Source organism: Macaca mulatta, chromosome 18 (genome assembly GCF_049350105.2).
Source record: "Macaca mulatta isolate MMU2019108-1 chromosome 18, T2T-MMU8v2.0, whole genome shotgun sequence".
In the NCBI taxonomy this organism is placed as follows: domain Eukaryota; kingdom Metazoa; phylum Chordata; class Mammalia; order Primates; family Cercopithecidae; genus Macaca; species Macaca mulatta.
Genome location: NC_133423.1, coordinates 42,074,856 through 42,093,922, shown reverse-complemented (window position 1 = coordinate 42,093,922; position 19,067 = coordinate 42,074,856). Strand labels below are relative to the sequence as shown.

The window sequence follows — 19,067 nt, the reverse complement described above, 5'->3', positions numbered from 1 at the left end:
GGTTGGTTATGAATCATGCCCAACATGGGGTCTGCAGTTACTGAAATTCTGCAGGCAATTAATTTCTCTTGAAGTCTGGTGAGATATAGAATACTCCCTTTTTCTCATTTGTGAATGGGTCTTTCTGGTCTGTCTGAGAATGAATGCTCTGATCTCCTGCCCCCAAGATAGATTTCTTCAACTGAGTCAAGTTCATTTCTCACTGTGACCTGCCCCAACACTCAACTCCAAATGGCTTCTTCCTTCTCTAGGCCATCGACAGTCCACCCAACCTGTAAGTCCAGCTCCAGTGAACCTTCTTCCTGGAAGACTTCCAGAACTGATGGTCCCAGCCATCATAAACCTCTCCCTTTTCCAAAACACCCAAGCAGCAGTGGGGTGACTCTAAAGTGTGACTTGCATAGTACACCAAAAGCAAAGGCACCAAAAGCTCCTCCTCCAAGCCACTCAAAATAAACATAAAATCTAAACAAAACAGCATACTGCTATTCAAATGCAGCCTCAAGAAACGTTCCCTAACACTGTCTTCCAGCCAGATGCCCTTTTAAACCCAGGCTACATAGAAATTCTGAAGTCTTCTTAGCACAAGTAAGTCTGTTGCATGCACTTACTGTATTTCACACTGTATCTCGTTAGATATTGCCTTGCATTATTCTTAATTATTTCTTGTCCTAGGTTTTGATCTTCAGTGAGACTATAAATTCCACCAAGGCAGAAGTTATGTCATTTTTACTCTGTATGCCCCATAGGGTTTAGCAGGGGGTTCACGCAGCTGAGATTGCACTAGTTACCAAAAAGTTTTGAGATGCTGTGCTAAAAATATACTATATACATTCAGCAAATGAATTTTATTCATATTATTTGTGGTAGCACTGCTGATAATGATAATAAATAATTTTTAGTGTCCTTATAATTGTATTTGTTATTGATTTCTCCAGTTGTTAAGTGCAATTTATAAAAAGCTGATTGGACTTTAAACTGCAATGATGCTATTTTCCAAGGTAGTTTTGTACTTTTTCATTACATCTTTAAAAACTGTACTCAGCACATTTTGTAGGCTGATGAAATAAACTGCTCAAAAAAGAAAAAGAAAAAGAAAAAGAAAAACCCCACTGGCATCTGTAGCATTCACATTAAAAAACAGGTTTATTTCCAATCACACACCTCCCCAGTTTAGAATAAAGCTATTTCCCATTCTGTTCGAATTGCAATTGCAATCTATTTACACACTGGGTAATTAGTGTTTTTCATGGTCTTCCTTGAGTGGACAACTGCGAGGTTAGTATTAACCCCCTCTATAGCACAGGTTCACAGTTCTTTATCCAAAATTCTTGGGGCCAGATGGGTTTTGGAATTTTGATTTTTTTTTTTTAATTCTGGAAATGTGGCCTGATGCCTAAACTATAGATTTTATAACACTTCCTGCCAGAGCTGGGGCAGTGCCTGGTAATCAAAATCACTCATAGCGCTATAGTAAAATCTAGCGAGATAATTTTAAGTAGCTTTACTCCTGTCAGGTCAAGCTTCTCTGCTAAATGAGGGTTGGCATCACACTGTCTGGTTTCGGAGCTTTTGGTGTTTTGCAGTTTTGGGTAAGGGCTGGCAGACCCTGGCTATCTTCTCTGGTGTACATGGATCAGGATTGGCTTCGGGATTTGTCAGAGATTTCAGATCCAATGCCCCAGCAGCATCACATCTTTCATTCACCTGGGTATTACAATTCAATGTAGTCAACCTTTGTTGAGGGGTTTCTGTGTGCTTGGCACTGTTCTAGATGCTGTGAGAGATTTAAAGGAGAATGAGATAGGTCTCTGTATTAGTCAGTTTGAGTTGCCATAACAAAGTTCCACAGTCTAGGTGGCTTAACAGACATTTATTTTTCTCATAGTTCTGGAAGCTGGAAGATCAAGGTGTCCACAGAGCTGGTTTCTGGGGAGGCCTGCCTGCAGTCTTCTCACTGTGTGTGCAAGAAGAGAGCTCTGCTATCTCCTCTTTTTATAAGGACACCAGCCCTTTGGAGCCCATTAAACCTTCATAACCTCCCTGAAGTCTCCATCTGCAAATACAGTCACATGGAGGGCAGGGCTTCAGCAAATGAATTTTGGGAAGATACAGCTTAGTCCCTAGTGAGAGGTGACAACATGCTAGCAGCCCTCACTCTCGGCGCCTCCTCAGCCTCAGCGTCCACTCTGGCAGTGCTTGAGGAGCCCTTCAGCCCGCCACGGCACTGTGGGAGCCCCTCTCTGGGCTGGCAGAGGCCAGAGCCAGCTCCCTCTGCTTGCTGGGAGGTGTGGAGGGAGAGGTGCAGGTGAGAACCCAGGCTGGACTCAGCACTGGCAGGCCAGCACGAGTCCTGGGTGGGCCTGGATTCCGCCGCCCTGCACTCAGAGCAGCCCGCTGGCACCACAGACCCGGGGCAGTGAGGGGCTTAGCACCCAGGCCAGCAGCTGCAGAGGGTGCGCCAGGTCCTCAGCTGGCGCTCAGGCCTCAGCTGCCAGGCCTCAGCTGCCTCCCGACAGGGAGGGCTCAGGACCTGCAGCCCATGCTGGACCTCCCCCTGCCATGGGCTCCTGCATGGCCCAAGCCTCCCTGACGAGCGCCACCCCCTGCAGGGCTGCGACCAGTCCCATCTACTGCCCAAGGGCTGACCAGTGCAGGTGTAGCCCTGGAGCAGGATCCACTAGGTGAAGCCAGCTTGGTTCCTGAGTCTAGTGGGGACTTGGAGAAACTTTATGTCTAGCTAAGGGATTGTAAATACACCAATCAGTACTCTGTGTCTAGCTCAAGGTTTGTAAATGCAGCAATCAGTACTCTGTAACTAGCTAACCTAGTGGGGACTTGGAGAACTTTTCTGTCTAGCACTCTGTGTCTAGCTCAGGAATTGTAAACGCACCAATCAGCACTCTGTCAAAATGGACCAATCAGCTCTCTGTAAAACGGACCAATCAGCTCTCTGTAAAATGGACCAGTCAGCAGGATGTGGGTGGGAATAAAAGCAGCTGAGCCAGCCAGGCCCGTTTCCACAGTGTGGAAGTTTTATTTTTTCGTTCATTACTATAAATCTTGCTGCTGCTTGCTCTTTGAGTCCAGCCAGCCTTTCTGAGGTGTAACACTCACCACAAAGGTCTGCAGCTTCACTCCTGAAGCCAGCAAGACCACGAACCCGCTCGGAAGTACAAATAACTCCAGATGCACCACTTTTAAGAGCTGTAACACTCAATGTAAAGGTCTGCAGCTTAATTCCTGAAGTCAGGGAGACCATGAACCCACCAGAAGAAAGAAACTGAAGACACATCTGAACATCTGAAGGGACAGACTCCGGACACACCATCTTTAAGAACTGTAACACTCACCATGAGGGTCCGCAGCTTCATTCTTGAAGTCAGCAAGACCAAGAACCCAGCAATTCTAGACACACTAGCACCCTTTTCCTCCCACAGCTCATGGTCTAGTAGTGGGTGCAGGTCGAATCCCAGCTGACCTGATAGAAAGGAGAAAGCACTGAAGAGAGCAGGGTGGCAGGCAGCCTTTAGGATGTCTGATTAGCCTGAGTAGATGGCATTGAGTTGGGCTTTCAAGAGAGGAAAAGCTAGAATGCACCACCTGGCTGCAGGAGAGAGCACTCTCAGTGAAGGCTTAGCTCTGGGGAAATGGTGGGACTGTCTGTTGGGGACCAGTGACTGTTAGTTCAGCACAGCTGGATACGGGCTGCTCAGAGTATCATTAAAATAGCTAAAAGTGACCCCTGTGCATTGGCACTGAGGTGGTTTATTTCTTTACTGCAGTCTGAGACCCATTAGCTCAAAAATCCGCTGACACCATATGCAAATGTTGATACAGTCGATTTTAAATACAGCCTGAACAAGCAAATGTTTAGCCATTTAGAGCCTGCCTGCTTTGCATACCCGGTGCAACTTCACCGCACAGCTGTCCCCTGTTGATACGATAGGTCCTGGCAGTAGTGAGGTCACGAACTGTGTGCCCCTGGGAGCTCTGAACCCAAAGATGCCCCACTGGGCTGCCTGGTGATCCATCCCCCTGTCCCCAGGAGCGCCTCTCTCCTCCTCCCTTTCTGGATGCTGGCCCCCTCATCTCCATAAGCCTCTGGGTCTTGTGTGGGGTTGAAGAGCGAGACATTTTGCCCCTTCCTGTCTTCTGGTCATTAAGTTAAAGATCACTCCTTTGTGCAGTCCTAGCTACTCGGGAGGCTGAGACAGGAGAATGGCGGGAACCCGGGAGGCAGAGCTTGCAGTGAGCTGAGATCCGGCCACTGCACTCCAGCCTGGGCGACAGAGCGAGACTCCGTCTTTGACAGTAGGTTTCCCTCTGCCTCTCTGCCAGGCTTAGAGGGATTTGAGGTTGATCAAGGAGAAAGATATGACCACAAGGTGGCAACAGCAAACACAGGTGCTAAATAGAGCTTTGGACAGGGTGGTTTAGGAGGGAGTACCTCACAGCCTCTATAGGCCTCACCACCTGGTGTGGGGGGTCAGTGCCCTTAGAGACAACCCTTTACCAAAGCAGGCAAGAGTGGGGAGATCAGTGCTCCAGCCTCCAGCCTTGTGCGCTTCAAACCTGAGAGGCTTTCTAGACAGTTCCTCAGCAGATCCCCAAGTGCAATGAGACCCAGTTACCTGCAGTGATAACTGCTCTGCAGCACATTCTTGTCATGGTTCCTTCCCCACAGCCTCCCTACCTCTGCTTCCTGGATCACCAACCACATAATCTAACTGCTCCCAAGTCCTCATCTCAGGCTCTGCTTTCGGGAGAACCAAACCCAAGATGAGTTCACATCTATAAAGGGAAAGACTTGAACTAGACACCCTCTCAGGTCCCTTTCAGCTCAGGTTTAGGGAAGAAAAATGAATCCCAGAAAGCCCAACCTGAAGTCACACATATAGGGCAAGAACTTAGCCTGAAACTCTCTCGCTATATCCATTTCCCCAGAACTATATCTACAAAGTCATTTCAAATAAAAGTCTCACATAGCAGTGCTTGGAAGCACTAAGCTAATAACCCCCAGCCTGTACCCAAAACACATGTCTTAGCATTTTATAGAAAAAAACCCTGATATTTGGAGGCAGTTTAGGCTCTCAGAGCCCTTGTTCAGCTGACAGCTTCACAAGAGGCATAAATGGAATTGCATCTTTTTATTGTTCCCTGCACTAACTGCAATAAAATATGCTTTTCCAGTTATCTCAGGGGTCTTTCTAGAGAAGAAGATATTCTTTTTATTAGATGAAATTTTCATCTATATTCTGAGAGGCTGTTTGCCCTATTTATGTAAGGTAATCAAAATATCAGAAGGATGGTTTATAGAAGGAAAAATATTCATCCCTGTGTGTAATTTATGAAATGTGCATGCATTGATGTATTTGATGGATCTGCACCAAATGCTATGTTAGCAAGCATAAAGGTCTGGAGAGAGACCACAAAATGATGCCAATGGAGTGAAAATGCCAACAGCATTGCTAAATAGCAAGCCTTAAAGGGCATATTGATTAAGAGTACTTTGATACCAAATTAGATTTTGGTAAGAAATCATGATGGTATGTGTTGGGGTCCGTGCCGGGGGTGGTGGAGGATGAAAGAACACACAAAAGACAAAGACACACAGAGAACATGGCGGCCGCACTCAGAGCCTCCGCCTCACTTTATTTATACCCCATAAACCCCACGTCAGCAGAAAGAATGCAATGCAAAACAAACTTTCTTTTCCCAGATGTAACCTTCTACTCAGTTCCTTGTTTCTATGCTCTTCCTTATCTGCCCGCCTTCTTGGCGCCTATGGGAGTTCATTAAAAGTTCAATTGGAGATACTGTCCTTGAGCCCTATCTATTCTCAGCATACTGTTTTCAAAGGCCCCTGCATTTCCCCCTTTTTGTTTTTGTTTTGCCTCAATCCTAAAAAGGTAGCCCATATTTGTTCCTGTGTTTTCTTTTGTTTTTGGAGGCGACGGAGGGAGCATCGAATCACCAAAAGAAGTAGACCCAATCCAAGTGCCCAAAGCAATATACTTCCAGAGATTGTAGAAATCCATGTTTTCATCTGGGTCCATGGGTTAAAGGCAGCAAGGCGCTGACCCAGCTCCTGCAGGGTTACGGTTCCAGACAACACATGTAATTGTTGTCAAAATGTTTCGGAAATGTTCTGAGTGAGCTCTTGGATGTCCAAACTAATATTTTTATGGCCTACTAATAATTTTCGGATTACAGTCCAATTTTGAGAGATGTTAAAAGGCACAGGCATTACACAAAATTGAGTGGAGTTCCAATCACATTGTAATGTCATCCGAGTACTGAGTACAGTGAACTGATCTCCAAGCCATGTCAATGCTTGCTCCATGTTGTCCAATCTTTCAGCAAGTTGAGAATCAATGTTTCATTGTTGAAGCCATAACCGGTGAGATTGTTCGTGCCATTGCTGCACAAATTCAGCATTTTGTATACTTTGATGTAGAGCGAGCCCTGCTACGGCTACAGTGGAGACGATGGCAACAAGGCTCATCACCGAGGCAATTATAAGTCCAAGGGCACGGCGGGTTCGCTGGAGAGAAGTCCAAATATAAGTTTCAAGAGGTGATGCCCCCCACGGTCGCGTAAGGTTAACAGGTAGCCAAATTTCCTTACGAGCCCTGAGGATATAAATATCCCCAGTAAAGTTGTGCCACCAAGAATGACGGAGGCAAGACAAAAATGTACACATATCTGTACAATTAACAATTCCCGTATTATTATCCCATGTCAAATTCTCCGCTAATAATAGGTAGGGCTTACAGACACAAGCAATAATATATCGGGAGGTATTCCAATATAACTGAATATGAAAGGAGTTATTTGGGTTAGAAAGATTAAGGGACATATTCCCCACAAAAGTGCTAATGGCATCGCCTGCAGCTAACAACTGCCAAAGATGACTCTGTACTTCAGGCCTCCTTCACGCCATACCAAGGTTTCATTACTGTTAGCGGCAATACTTTCATTTACCCGGTGCCATTTCAAAGGTATATGACTAAATTTTATTTGAAAATCACCATGCACACTCCAATCAGTTATTTGCATCCCATTGTATTCTAATAAAATCCGGGGTTTAGTTCCCCGACATTGTTGCCACTCCAGCACCTCAATATTAGGAGAAACCTCTGGAATAGGACAAAAAGGTAAAGAACTAGGAATAGTTTCATTACTATATACAGTATGATTATACTGAAAGCTTCCAGTTACAATAATAACAGTATTAGCAGCCACATGACTATGATTATAGCGAACAGCCCAAGCTTCATGCGATTTTCGGAGACAATGAGGACTATTTCCCATACATATTGGAAGTCCTTCCACTCCAAATTGGCATGTGCTGATTATAATTCCTGTTTCCCATTCTATGTTGTCCTTGTCCATATAGGGGGACGACATCCAAGTAATGTCATTGGTGAAAACCTTAATTTCCGCCTCCCCCCAGGCGACTCCCTGATACAAGGGCGGAAAGGGAATATAAGTCCAATATTCATACAAAGCCTCACTAAGAGAAATAAGTCCCCCGCCGAGGCACATCCAACAAAGGAAGAAATGCATGCTGAATCCAGTTTTCTTTTCAACAGGGTTTCAATCATCTTGTAGGAAACCACTCAGGTCTGCTCCCTGTAAGGACAAGAGCATAGCCCCGTCCCTGTTTTAGAACTTGCCCTTGAATATACTTACCTTCTTCATTAGGATACCAAACCTTTAAATTGTCAGCGGGGACTATCACCGAGGGAGGTAAGGAAAGATGGGTTACGACAGCGGAGTCTTGCAATTGTCTCCATTGATTCAAAAAAATTAAGGTAAAAAGAACCTTCAAAATCTGGTTTCTGGGGGGCTCATTTCCCCCTTTTTGTTTTAGTAGTTGAGTTTTTAAAGTTAAATTTGCACGCCCAATGATGGCTTGACCTTGACTGTTGCCCAGGATACTGGTGATATGTTGAATATTGTATTGCTGTAAGAAAACTTATAATTTATGAGAGACATAAGCAGGGGCATTATTAGTTTTAAGTATAAGAGGAATGCCCATGATGGCGAAACAAGCTAAGAGATGTGTAATAACAGAATCAGCTTTCTCAGATGGCAACGGAGTGGCCCATTGAGAATGAGAAAAGGTATCAATGGTATGATGAACATACTTTAATCGTCCAAAAGAAGGGACATCTCGTGGATTAACCCCAGGATGGAAGGATGGAATGCTCAAAGGAGCACAGGAAGGACAAGCTCGAATAAGAGAACGAGCTTGTTTTGTTCTGCAGCATGTAGGTGGCCGATTAAAAGCGAATCAATCTGAGTATTATCATCAACTAATGGTCCAGGAAGTTGAGAATGAGAACGAAGATGAGTGATGAATAAAGGAGCTCGACGTTGGCTCAAAGTAGAAGATAACAAGGAAAAGAGTTTTTGAAGAGAAGAAGTAGCACAAAGAGGTAAAGTGGCCTGAGAAATATAAGAAGTAACATAAACGGCATATTGAGAATCACTAACAATATTACAACTAGTAGTAGGGAAATCAAGTAAGACCATGAGAATAGCAAACAGTTCTCCCTGTTGCACCGAGGGATAAGGATACACTGTAACTCGAGATTGATGAACACTCCAATATCCAGCCTTACCATTGCTACTAGCATCGGTAAAAAAGGTAGGACCTTGAACAGGAAATACAGAAATTAGTGAGAAAGGCAACACAAAATGTTGTCTAAAAAATGAAAAGATCGGAGACTTAGGATATTGGGTAGAAAATTGTCCAACAAAGGAAGCGCAAGCAACTTGCCAAGAATCAGAAGTTGCAAGAAGATAAGTGATGTAACTATGAGTGAATTGAGAAATAATTAAGGAAGGATCTCCTCCCCAAAGTTGTTGACAACAATGTCGTCCTTTGATAATCAGTTCAGCTAAACGATCGATATAAATAGCCAAGCGTTTAGATATTTTATTGGACAAAAAGATCCATTCTAGCGGCCGATTGGTCTGATGAATCATTCCTGTAGGAGAATGTAAAGGGAACATCGGGAAGGAGATAATGTAAATGGGCCTTTTGAAGTTGCTCTTCTACAAGCTGGAATTCCTGTAAAGCCAAAGGAGTTAAATGGCGTGAGCTGTCCAAGTGACTGTCTCCTTCTAGAATAGAAAAAAGATGTTGTAACTGATATGTTGGTATTCCTAAAACAGGACACATCCAATTAATGTCTCCTAGAAGCTTTTGAAAACCATTTAATGTTTTTAAATGATCACGTCGAATTTGAGTTTTTTGGGGTCGAATATTTTGTGTTCCTGAGGTATAACCTAAATATTGAATAGGAAAATCCAGTTGAATTTTTTCTGGAGCAATATTAAGTGAGTAAAAGGAAAGCTGAGTTTGTAATGATACAAAAGCATCTTGCTGCTTTTCTCTGGTGGGTGCAGCAAGAAGAATGTCATCCATATAATGATATAAAAGAACAGAAGGATGACGCTTTCGAACAGGATCCAAGGCCCTATGGACAAATTCTTGACACAAGGTAGGGCTGTTTAACATACCTTGAGGTAAAACTTTCCATTGATATCGAGAAAGTGGCTGAAAATTATTAAAAACAGGGACAGAGAAGATCCATACAATGATAAATTAACACAGTTGGAAACTGATTGTTTACAGGATTTAAAGTCCTATGTACGAATTTTTGACATATAGTAGGGCTATTAAGTATACCCTGGGGAAGAAGCTTCTGCTGATATTTTTGAATAGGTTGTCCATTATTATATTTAGGAATAATAAAGGCAAACTTTTTACAATCTTGAGGTTGTAATGGAATAGAGAAAAAACAATTTTTGACATCTATGACCATTAATTTTTAACTTTGTGGGATAAGGGCAGGATTAGGAAGACCAGGCTGTAAACTTTCCCTAGGTTGAATGTAAACATTTATAATTTTAAGAACAAGATAAAGACGGGAATTCATGCAGAAGTACGTGGCTTTAGATTCCTCTCGGCCATTTGTTTTTTGACTTACTCTTTTAAAGTCCTAAGTATTTCTTTAGATAATGGCCACTGTTTCACCTAAAGAGGAGTGGTCGTTTTACACTTTAATTATAAAACTTGAGGCTGGTGAACAGTGGCTATGAGTTTAAAGGATTGTAGCCCATTTTGAACATCATATTTTTGGCAGCTGAGGAAATGTGAAGAATGTTTAAAAAAGCACCAAATCGTTATGAAAGATTTTGTCCCCAAAGATTAATATTGATAGGAATAATAAAAAAAACTTGACCTTGTTGACCTTTAGGACCGGCACAGGTTAAAGGTTCTACATCTTGATAAACCACAGAAGCAGCACCCAAGCCAGTGAGTATAACTGAAACTTGTCTTTTTTTCCCATTGTATAGGCCACTAATTTAAACAAATAATAGACATATTCACCCCCATATCAATTAACCCTTTAAAAACTATTCCATTAATGTGCAATGAACATAAGGGCTTTTGATTAGAAACTAAAGTTTCCCAAAAAACAGTTTTTTCTGTGCTACCAAACCCTCCCTATTGAGAATATGTTCCCCTGCCTCTAGGCGTATAAATTGTGAGACTTGTACCATAATAAGAATTTTATTAGTAACATCATGTCCTTTTGGCAAAGGGCCACACACTCTAATAGCTAATTTATATACTCCTCTATTAGGAGACAAAGTATAAGGCTGAGTAATAGCTAAGTCAGCAGCGGCGCTCTGCTTAGTTGCCGCATAAAGCTGAGAAACTGGGGTAAGGTGTGGGATCCTTAAGGAGGACTTGAATTTATTCCTTGATGTTGTAGGCCATTGCTCACTGAGTATTGTAGTAGACTTGTATTGTATTTATTTGTCCAATGTCGACCTTTATCACAACATTTGTACACCTCTGAAGGCAGCTTTCTGCCTTGAGGGATAAAAGTGTTCAATTTTTATGACATTCCTTTTTTGAAATGTCTAGGTTTACCACACTGCAAGCAAACACCTTGTTTGTTATTTCCTTTTAAGGCTTTAGACAAAGCTCCAGCAAATAATTGAGCATTATAAATAGCCCCTCCAACACTAACACAAGTTTTAATATATTTATCTAAATTGGCCCCATTGGCCTTTTAACGATTTTAACAATTTTTGACAGTCAGCATAAGCATTTTTAAAAGACAATGTTTGTAACAAAATTTTTGAAGCAAGGCCAGCACCCACAATTTTCAAGACAGCATCCTGAAGACGGGCTACAAAATCTGGATATGGTTCATTTGTGCCCTGTAAAATCTTCACAGAGGAAAGGAAATAAGAAAATCTATCTTATTTCAGGCCCTTAAAAACAAAGTCTTGATTTGAGTAAGGGCAACATCATCTAAACCAGCCTGAGCATTAAGAGTAGCATATTGGCCCGTGCCTGTGAGTTGTTCCTCAGTGGGTCCTGGGGGATCACACATAACATTTTTTCTAGCCTGTACATGTGCCTTGTCCATTTACCAGCTGTGCAATTGTAACCACTGAGAACGATCAAGAAAAGCCTTCCCCAAAGTCTTCCAGTCTATAGGAATCATCAAATTTTCTGATGAAAAAACATCAAGAAGACCAAGGATAAAAGGAGATTGAGATCCATAGTTAAAAATGGCAGCTTTCATTTCTTTTAAAAATTTAATTTGTAAGGGATTAAATTGGACATTATTGCCACCATTTAAAAACTGAGCATTAGGAGCAAAAGAAGCACAAATAATTGGAAACAGATCCAGCTCCTTAAATTTTTTTTATCTTTTCCTTTTCTCCCTCCCCCAATGGCGGGCAGGGCACTGAGAAAACTTTGCCAGACAAAGGTAAAGGTAAGGAAGCCGGGGGGTTGGAGGCACTGGAAAATCCTCTTTTAACAGGGCAGAAGGAAAAGAAACAGGGAAAGCTCGCAAAGGTGAATTAGAAGAATGTATCTGTAATATTTGTTGAAGCATTTCCATAATACACTGCATGTCAGAATTTCCCTTAGAAAAAGGAAGAGCTGGCTTTTTCTCTTCTCCCCCTTTTGCTACCCCCCCATCCTCTGTTACCCTGGCACAAATGGGCTCCATTTCAGATTTATTTTTTCTCAAATCCTCAGATACCTTTCCTCCTGTGGCAACATTACCACACTCTGAATCAGTCTCAAGTAACTCTAATGTCTGAGTGACAGTTACACAAGGTCCACAATTTTAGAGGCATAATATCCCCTAACTGGAGAGCTCTAAGCAGAGCTTTTACTACCTGTAACCATTCTCTCCGACTCAGCTGCACTTTAGTCTGATACTGAAACCAGTAACAATGTTGTTCAACATGGGCAAACAATCACTTCAAAGTCTTTTTCTTTCACTTCTACTCCTATAGACAGCAATAGTCCTTGAAACAGGCGTAAATATTCTGAGGCCAGAGAGATGGAATTCCCATAATGAAAGCTTAAGAAGGTTCCCCTTAACAATATCCGGGCCTTACCCGCCCCTAGGGGGTTCCCCTTCTTGTTCTCCCCTACTCACCCGTGCTGACCCTGCTCGCTGTGCCACTTGTTGGGGTCCGTGCTGGGGGTGGTGGAGAATGAAAGAACACACAAAAGACAAAGACACACAGAGAACATGGCGGCCGCACTCAGGGCCTCTGCCTCACTTTATTTATACCCCATAAACCCCACGTCAGCAGAAAGAATGCAATGCAAAACAAACTTTCTTTTCCCAGATGTAACCTTCTACTCAGTTCCTTGTTTCTATGCTCTTCCTTATCTGCCCGCCTTCTTGGTGCCTACGGGAGTTCATTAAAAGTTCAATTGGAGATACTGTCCTTGAGCCCTATCTATTCTCAGCATACTGTTTTCAAAGGCCCCTGCAGTATGTGATGGAAAAAGTTATTGGGGGAACCTGCACCCAATATTTCAACATAGATTCTTTCTATTTTCCATGTGTTGCCTGGCTGAGAAATAAAGAGAGACAGTATAAACAGAGGAATTTTACAGCTGGGCCACCAGGGGTGACATCACAAATCAGTAGCAACATGATGCCCACCTGAGTCTCAGACCAGCAAGTTTTTATTGAGGGTTTCAAAAGGGGAGGGGGTGTAAGAACAGAGAGTAGGTACAAACATCACATGCTTCAACGGGCAAAAAGTAGAACCACTGATAAGGGTCCAACAAAGATCACACGATTCTGAGGGAACAGGGCAAAGAGCAAAAGCAGAACCACTGATAAGGGTCCAACAAAGATCACAAGGCAAAGGGCAAAAGCAGAGCCACTGATAACGGTCCAACAAAGATCACAAGGCAAAGGGCAAAAGCAGAACCACTGATAAGGGTCTCTGTTCAGTGGTACATGTATTGTCTTGATAAACATCTTAAAAAACAGAAAACAGGGTTTGAGAGCAGAGAACCGGTCTGACCACAAATTTAGCAGGGCTGAGTTTTCCCAACCCTAGTAAGCCTGAGGGTTCTACAGGAGATCAGGGCTAATCTCAGTCCTTATCTCAACTACACAAGACAGACATTCCCAGAGTGGCCATTTATAGACCTCCCCCAAGGAATGCATTCTTTTCCCAGGGTATTAATATTCCTTGCTAGGAAAAGAATTTAGCGATATGTTTCCTACTTGCACGTCCATTTATAGACTCTGCAAGAAGAAAAATATGGCTCTTTTTGCCTGACCCCACAGGCAGTCAGACCTTATGCTTGTCTTCCCTTGTTCCATAAAAATCACTATTATTCTGTTCTTTTTCAAGGTGCACTGATTTCATATTGTTCAAACACACATGTTTTACAATCAATTTATACAGTTAACACAATTATCACAGTGGTCCTGAGGTGACGGACATCCTCAGCTTACGAAGATAACAGGATTAAGAGATTAAAGTAAAGACAGGCATAAGAAATTATAAAAGTATTATTTGAGAACTGATAAATGTCCATATTAAGATGAAATCTTCACAATTTATGTTCCTCTGCCATGGCTCCAGCCAGTCCCTCCATTCGGGGTCCCTGACTTGCCATAACATTTCTCCCTTTCTTTTTACATAAATGTGCCATGGCGATGAAGACTTGTTCATTCTCTCGGTTTTGAAGCAAGATTCTTTGACTGGTCCAGCACACTAAAAACAAGTTGATTAAATAGAAAAACATGATTCCAAAATTTACTACAGTGGAACCCCAACAGACTTAATCCAAGTCATCAGGTTTAGTCCAGAAAGACTTTCTGCCATCTGATCTAATGCCTCAGCTCTAGGCACAATGGATAAATGAGCTTGAGAGGCTTCAAAACTTTGTTTCTTTAATTTAGTTATGTCCAATGATAAATTATCTTCCCTAACCAGAAGATGTCCTTTGACCATTTCCCATGAATGATCAGTCTCATTGTAGGAATACAGGGCAATGCAGAAATCAGAAGTGTTGCAATCGCACTGCATTTGCATGCGATGTTTGAGACTCATTAGCCAATCTCCAAGCCAAATAATAGATTGTCTTAAATCATTAATTTGATTAGCTAATTTTTGATCAATGCCCTGTTGATAATTCCACATTTGGGTGGAAATGGCTTGCCAATCATTAACAAAATGAGTCGTTTGAATACATTGGTGTAATGCCACTCTGGCAGTGGTGGCCAGTGCAGTGACTGTAATTAGGCCCATGATCACAGCAATTAAAGTGAAAACAAATCTCCTAGATCTTTTGAGAATTCATTGTAACACATCATTAATTAAATGTACTGAGGGGTAAGATTCCCAAGGTTGGAGTAAAGTTACCAGTATCCAGATTCCTTCTCGAGCTCGAACCAACATTATACTTTTCCTGAAGTCAAAACGGGAGTTAACACAAGTATATAAATGACAATTAATACACTGGACAGTTTGATTGTTTGTCCAAATTTTGATATTTCCCACTAACAGCATGTAAGGAGGCTTAACACAACTCTGTACAGGAATAGTCAGGTTGGAGGTAAACAAAGCAGGATGTTTGAATCTAGGTTGATACTGAGGGAGAGGAGTGGTGGTGGCAATGCCTAATGTTCTCCACCATAAAGAAGCAATCCGAGGTGCCTGGGGATGCCGAAGAGGTAGAGGGGCATACCTGGGTCGAGAAGAATTATCATAATGCCAATTGGAGTCCCATAAAGGAAGAGGAAGAGGGTTCAAAGGGGATTTATCATGGGGTTCAGAATCATGGATGCAAGGGGTGGTAGTGGGGACAACAGACAGAAAAGTTTCCCCTTCCCATATTCGCAGTCCAGACATGGCAATAGCCAATTTCCAAAGTTCTGGGTGTTCTGGACTCAGAATGGGGAATATCATATGAGGCCTAAGTGGGGTAATGCCCTTCCCATTTTAAGGGAAAGAATGAGCTGAACCTCCTATGCAAAGTACGATGATGATCCTTGTCCTCCCAATAAGAAAAAAAATAAGTAGCCTCCAGGCATTTCCTTCCGCCAGAGGAGCAATTGTTTTCTAAATAGCCCTTTGGTGCCCAGTCTATTACTAAACCATATGAGTCATTTTTTAATACTACTGCATGTGAGTTAACACAATCTTCCCAAATTAAAGTTTTAGATGGGCCCTCAATATTTTTAGGACATGGTTTTCCTACAGGTTTATATTGAAAGTATGGGGTATATCCTATTACTCCCCATTTCATTTGCCTTAAAGGAGAAAGGGAGAGGCCAGAGACCAAATGTCCCCATTCCCCTGTGGCTGATCTCTCCGGAAGGTAAGCAGCCCAGACTCGAGTTTCTAGATGGATACAACCAGGTGCATGTCCGAGGCACAGAGGAGGGTATTTACAACCCATAGTAACATTAAACACAGTGCCTTCTTCTCCTGATTGAGTGGAGCAATGGTCATCTGTAGCTCCAGGCTACACACTGTCGTTAGTATAGATCTCCACAGGAGTATCCATCCAGGTGAGAGATCAAATAAGTGGAGAAAAAGGCACATAAGCCCAATAAGAATAATAATTTACCAGGGCTTTTTCCCAACCCTAGTAAGCCTGAGGGTTCTACAGGAGATCAGGGCTAATCTCAATCTTTACCTCAACTGCACAAGACAGACATTCCCAGAGTGGCCATTTATAGACCTCCCCCAAGGAATGCATTCTTTTCCCAGGGTATTAATATTAATATTCCTTGCTAGGAAAAGAATTTAGCGATATGTTTCCTACTTGCATGTCCATTTATAGACTCTCTGCAAGAAGAAAAATATGGCTCTTTTTGCCCGACCCCGCAGGCAGTCAGACCTTATGCTTGTCTTCCCTTGTTCCATAAAAATCACTATTATTCTGTTCTTTTTCAAGGTGCACTGATTTCATATTGTTCAAACACACATGTTTTACAATCAATTTGTACAGTTAACACAATTATCACAGTGGTCCTGAAGTGACAGCACATCCTCAGCTTACAATGATAACAGGATTAAGGGATTAAAGACAGGCATAAGAAATTATAAAAGTATTATTTGAGAATTGATAAATGTCCATATTAAGATGAAATCTTCACAATTTATGTTCCTCTGCCGTGGCTCCAGCCGGTCCCTCCATTCGGGGTCCCTGACTTCCTGTAACAAAAAGTACCAGACCAAGAGACAGGAGATTTCTTTGGGCTTCTGTTTCTTGCAAAGTCAAAGACAAAGACCAAAAAAAATTTTTTTCAGAGGCAGGGTCTTGCTCTGTCACCCAGACTGGAGTGCAATGGCACCATCAGATCTCACTACAGCCTCATCCTCCTGGGCTCAAGTGATCCTCCCATCTTAGCCTCCCAAGTAGCTGAGACTTGTTTCCAGACTCCTATATAAAGAACTCCTCCAACTCAGTAATAAGAAGACAACCCAATTAGAAAATGGAGGAAAAGATCTGAATAAATACTTCACAGAATAAGACATATGATGGGCTAAGAAGCTCATGAAAAAATGCTCAACATCACTAGTCATTAGGAAAGTGCAAATTAAAACCACAATGAGATACCTTCCACAGTCACTAGAATTGCCATTACAAGTGCTGACAAGGATGTGGTGAAAATGGAACCTTCATACATTGCAGTGGGAACGTAATATGATGCAGTCACTTGAAACAGCCTGGGTTGGGTGTAGTGGCTCACGCCTGTAATCCCAGCACTATGGGAGGCCAAGGCAGGTGGATCACGAGGTCAGGAGATCGAGACCATCCTGGCTAACACAGTGAAACCCCATCTCTACTAAAAATACAAAAAATTAGCCGGGCGTGGTGGCAGGCACCTGTAGTCCCTACTACTTGGGAGACTGAGGCATGAGAATGTCATGAACCCAGGAGGCGGAGCTTGCAGTGAGCCCAGATTGTGCCACTGCACTCCAACCTGGGCAACAGAGCGAGATTCCATCTCAAAAAAAAAAAAAAAAAAAGAAAAGAAAAGAAACAGCCTGGCAACTTAAGTGAAAAACACCATAAGACCTAGCAATTCCATTTCTACATATCTAACCAAGAGAAATGAAAGTGTATGTTCACACAAAGACTGGTATGTGAATGTTCATAGCAGCCAAAACTTAGAAATAATGCAAATGTCCCTGAACTAGTGGATGGATGTGTAACATGTGGTATATCCATACAATAGAATACTACAGAAATCAAAAGGAATAAACTACAGATGCATCCTGTATCATGATGAACCTCAAAAACATGTTAAGTGAAAGGCTAACATGAAAGAGTACATATTGAGTGATTCTATTAATATGAAATTTGAAGAAAAGACAACTGTGGAGACACAAGTTGGTCAGTGTTTGCTTGGCACAGGGTAAAGAAGTAGGGTTTTGTGTAAACATGCACAAGAAAACTTTTTGGGGGTGATGGAAGCATTCTAAAACTAAATTGTGGTGATGATTGCAAAGCTCTAAATTTACCAAGAATCACTTTATAAATCACTCACAATGGGTAGACTTTATGGTATGGAAATTATACCTCAATATAGCTTTTAAAATACTGTCTAAAAGAATAAATTTCTCTAGAATTTTTACATAAAACATTGGCCAAGCTACTAGAAATAAAGCACTGTTTTATTTAGAAAGTAATATCCTGCAGAAAGCTTCTCTGAATATCCCATGGAAATGATGTAATGAATCATGTGAATATGCAGAAGAAAGATGAGCATTTACCAAAAGGTGTTAATCGGTTTGATTTTTTTACAAAGGGTTTCAAGATCAAGTAAGTATGAGTAACAGAGGATTAAACAAAGGTAACTAGGTTTCATTACTTTAGGGTTTCCTAGAGTTTTAAATTATTTCATTGTGTCTAATGACTCTAGGAAAAGGATGTAAATTTCAGACCTTTCCAGATTTGTTTTTCACAAAAACTGGTGTAACAGAAAACATATTTTGATATATGAAAAACACAGTGCAGTGCAGAGGTAGAATGCCAAATTGACTATTGATGAGAATCACCCAGTAACTTCTTAATTTCTTTGACTTCATTTAGCTAACATCTCCAGGTTCACAACTTGAGAGATAGGTCAAATGTTTCCCACCACAGAGGCAGTTTACTGGTTTGTTGCTTAGACCAGAAGTTTGGAGTTCTATTTTATGACTTTCTTTCAAGCCCTACACTCAACATACACATCCATCAGCACATCTTGTTGGCTCTACCTTTAAAATAGAATCTGACCTCTCTCACAGTGCCCAAGATACAACCCGTATTCGTTTTCTATTGCTGCCTAATGATATACCACAAAACTTAGTGGCTTAAACCACAACAGACATCTGTTATTTCTCAGTTTCTGTGGGTTGGGAATCAGGAACACCTTGACTGAGCAGTCTGGCTTAGATCTCTAATGAAATTGCAGTTAAGTCATCAGCCAGGGCGGTAGTCATCTGAATGCCTAACTGGTGCAGGGGCTGGAGGATCTTCCAAGGTTGCTCATGCACATGGCTGGCATGTTGTGCTGCCTTTCGGCGGAAGGCTTCAATGCCTCCCCACATGGGCCTCTTTGAAGGGCTTCTTGAGCATCCTATCCTTACTAGCATAAGTGGCTGACTGAGCTGCAGTGTCTTTTATGACCTCGTCTTGGAAGTTATACTCCGTTCTATTGGTCCTGCAGATCAGCCGTGATTCAGGGAGGTTG

The 19,067-nt window shown here is 42.1% G+C and overlaps 1 protein-coding gene and 1 long non-coding RNA gene across 2 annotated transcripts in view; both read right to left on the bottom strand.

Moving 5' to 3' along the window:
- Positions 1 to 5,612: 5,612 nt before the first annotated feature.
- On the bottom strand, positions 5,613 to 12,614 carry LOC144336573 (uncharacterized). Its single transcript, XR_013408463.1, has 2 exons — positions 12,498 to 12,614; positions 5,613 to 7,638 (listed from the first exon to the last, which is right to left on the bottom strand). It is a non-coding gene; the product is annotated as an uncharacterized LOC144336573 (long non-coding RNA).
- A 342-nt stretch (positions 12,615 to 12,956) lies between these two features.
- Positions 12,957 to 19,067, bottom strand: part of CFAP53 (cilia and flagella associated protein 53) — a 41,781-nt gene continuing 35,670 nt past the window's right edge. The window contains exon 9 of the mRNA XM_015121974.3: positions 12,957 to 16,539. The gene's annotated coding sequence lies outside the window, so the exon portion shown is untranslated. The remainder of the gene's footprint in view (positions 16,540 to 19,067) is intronic.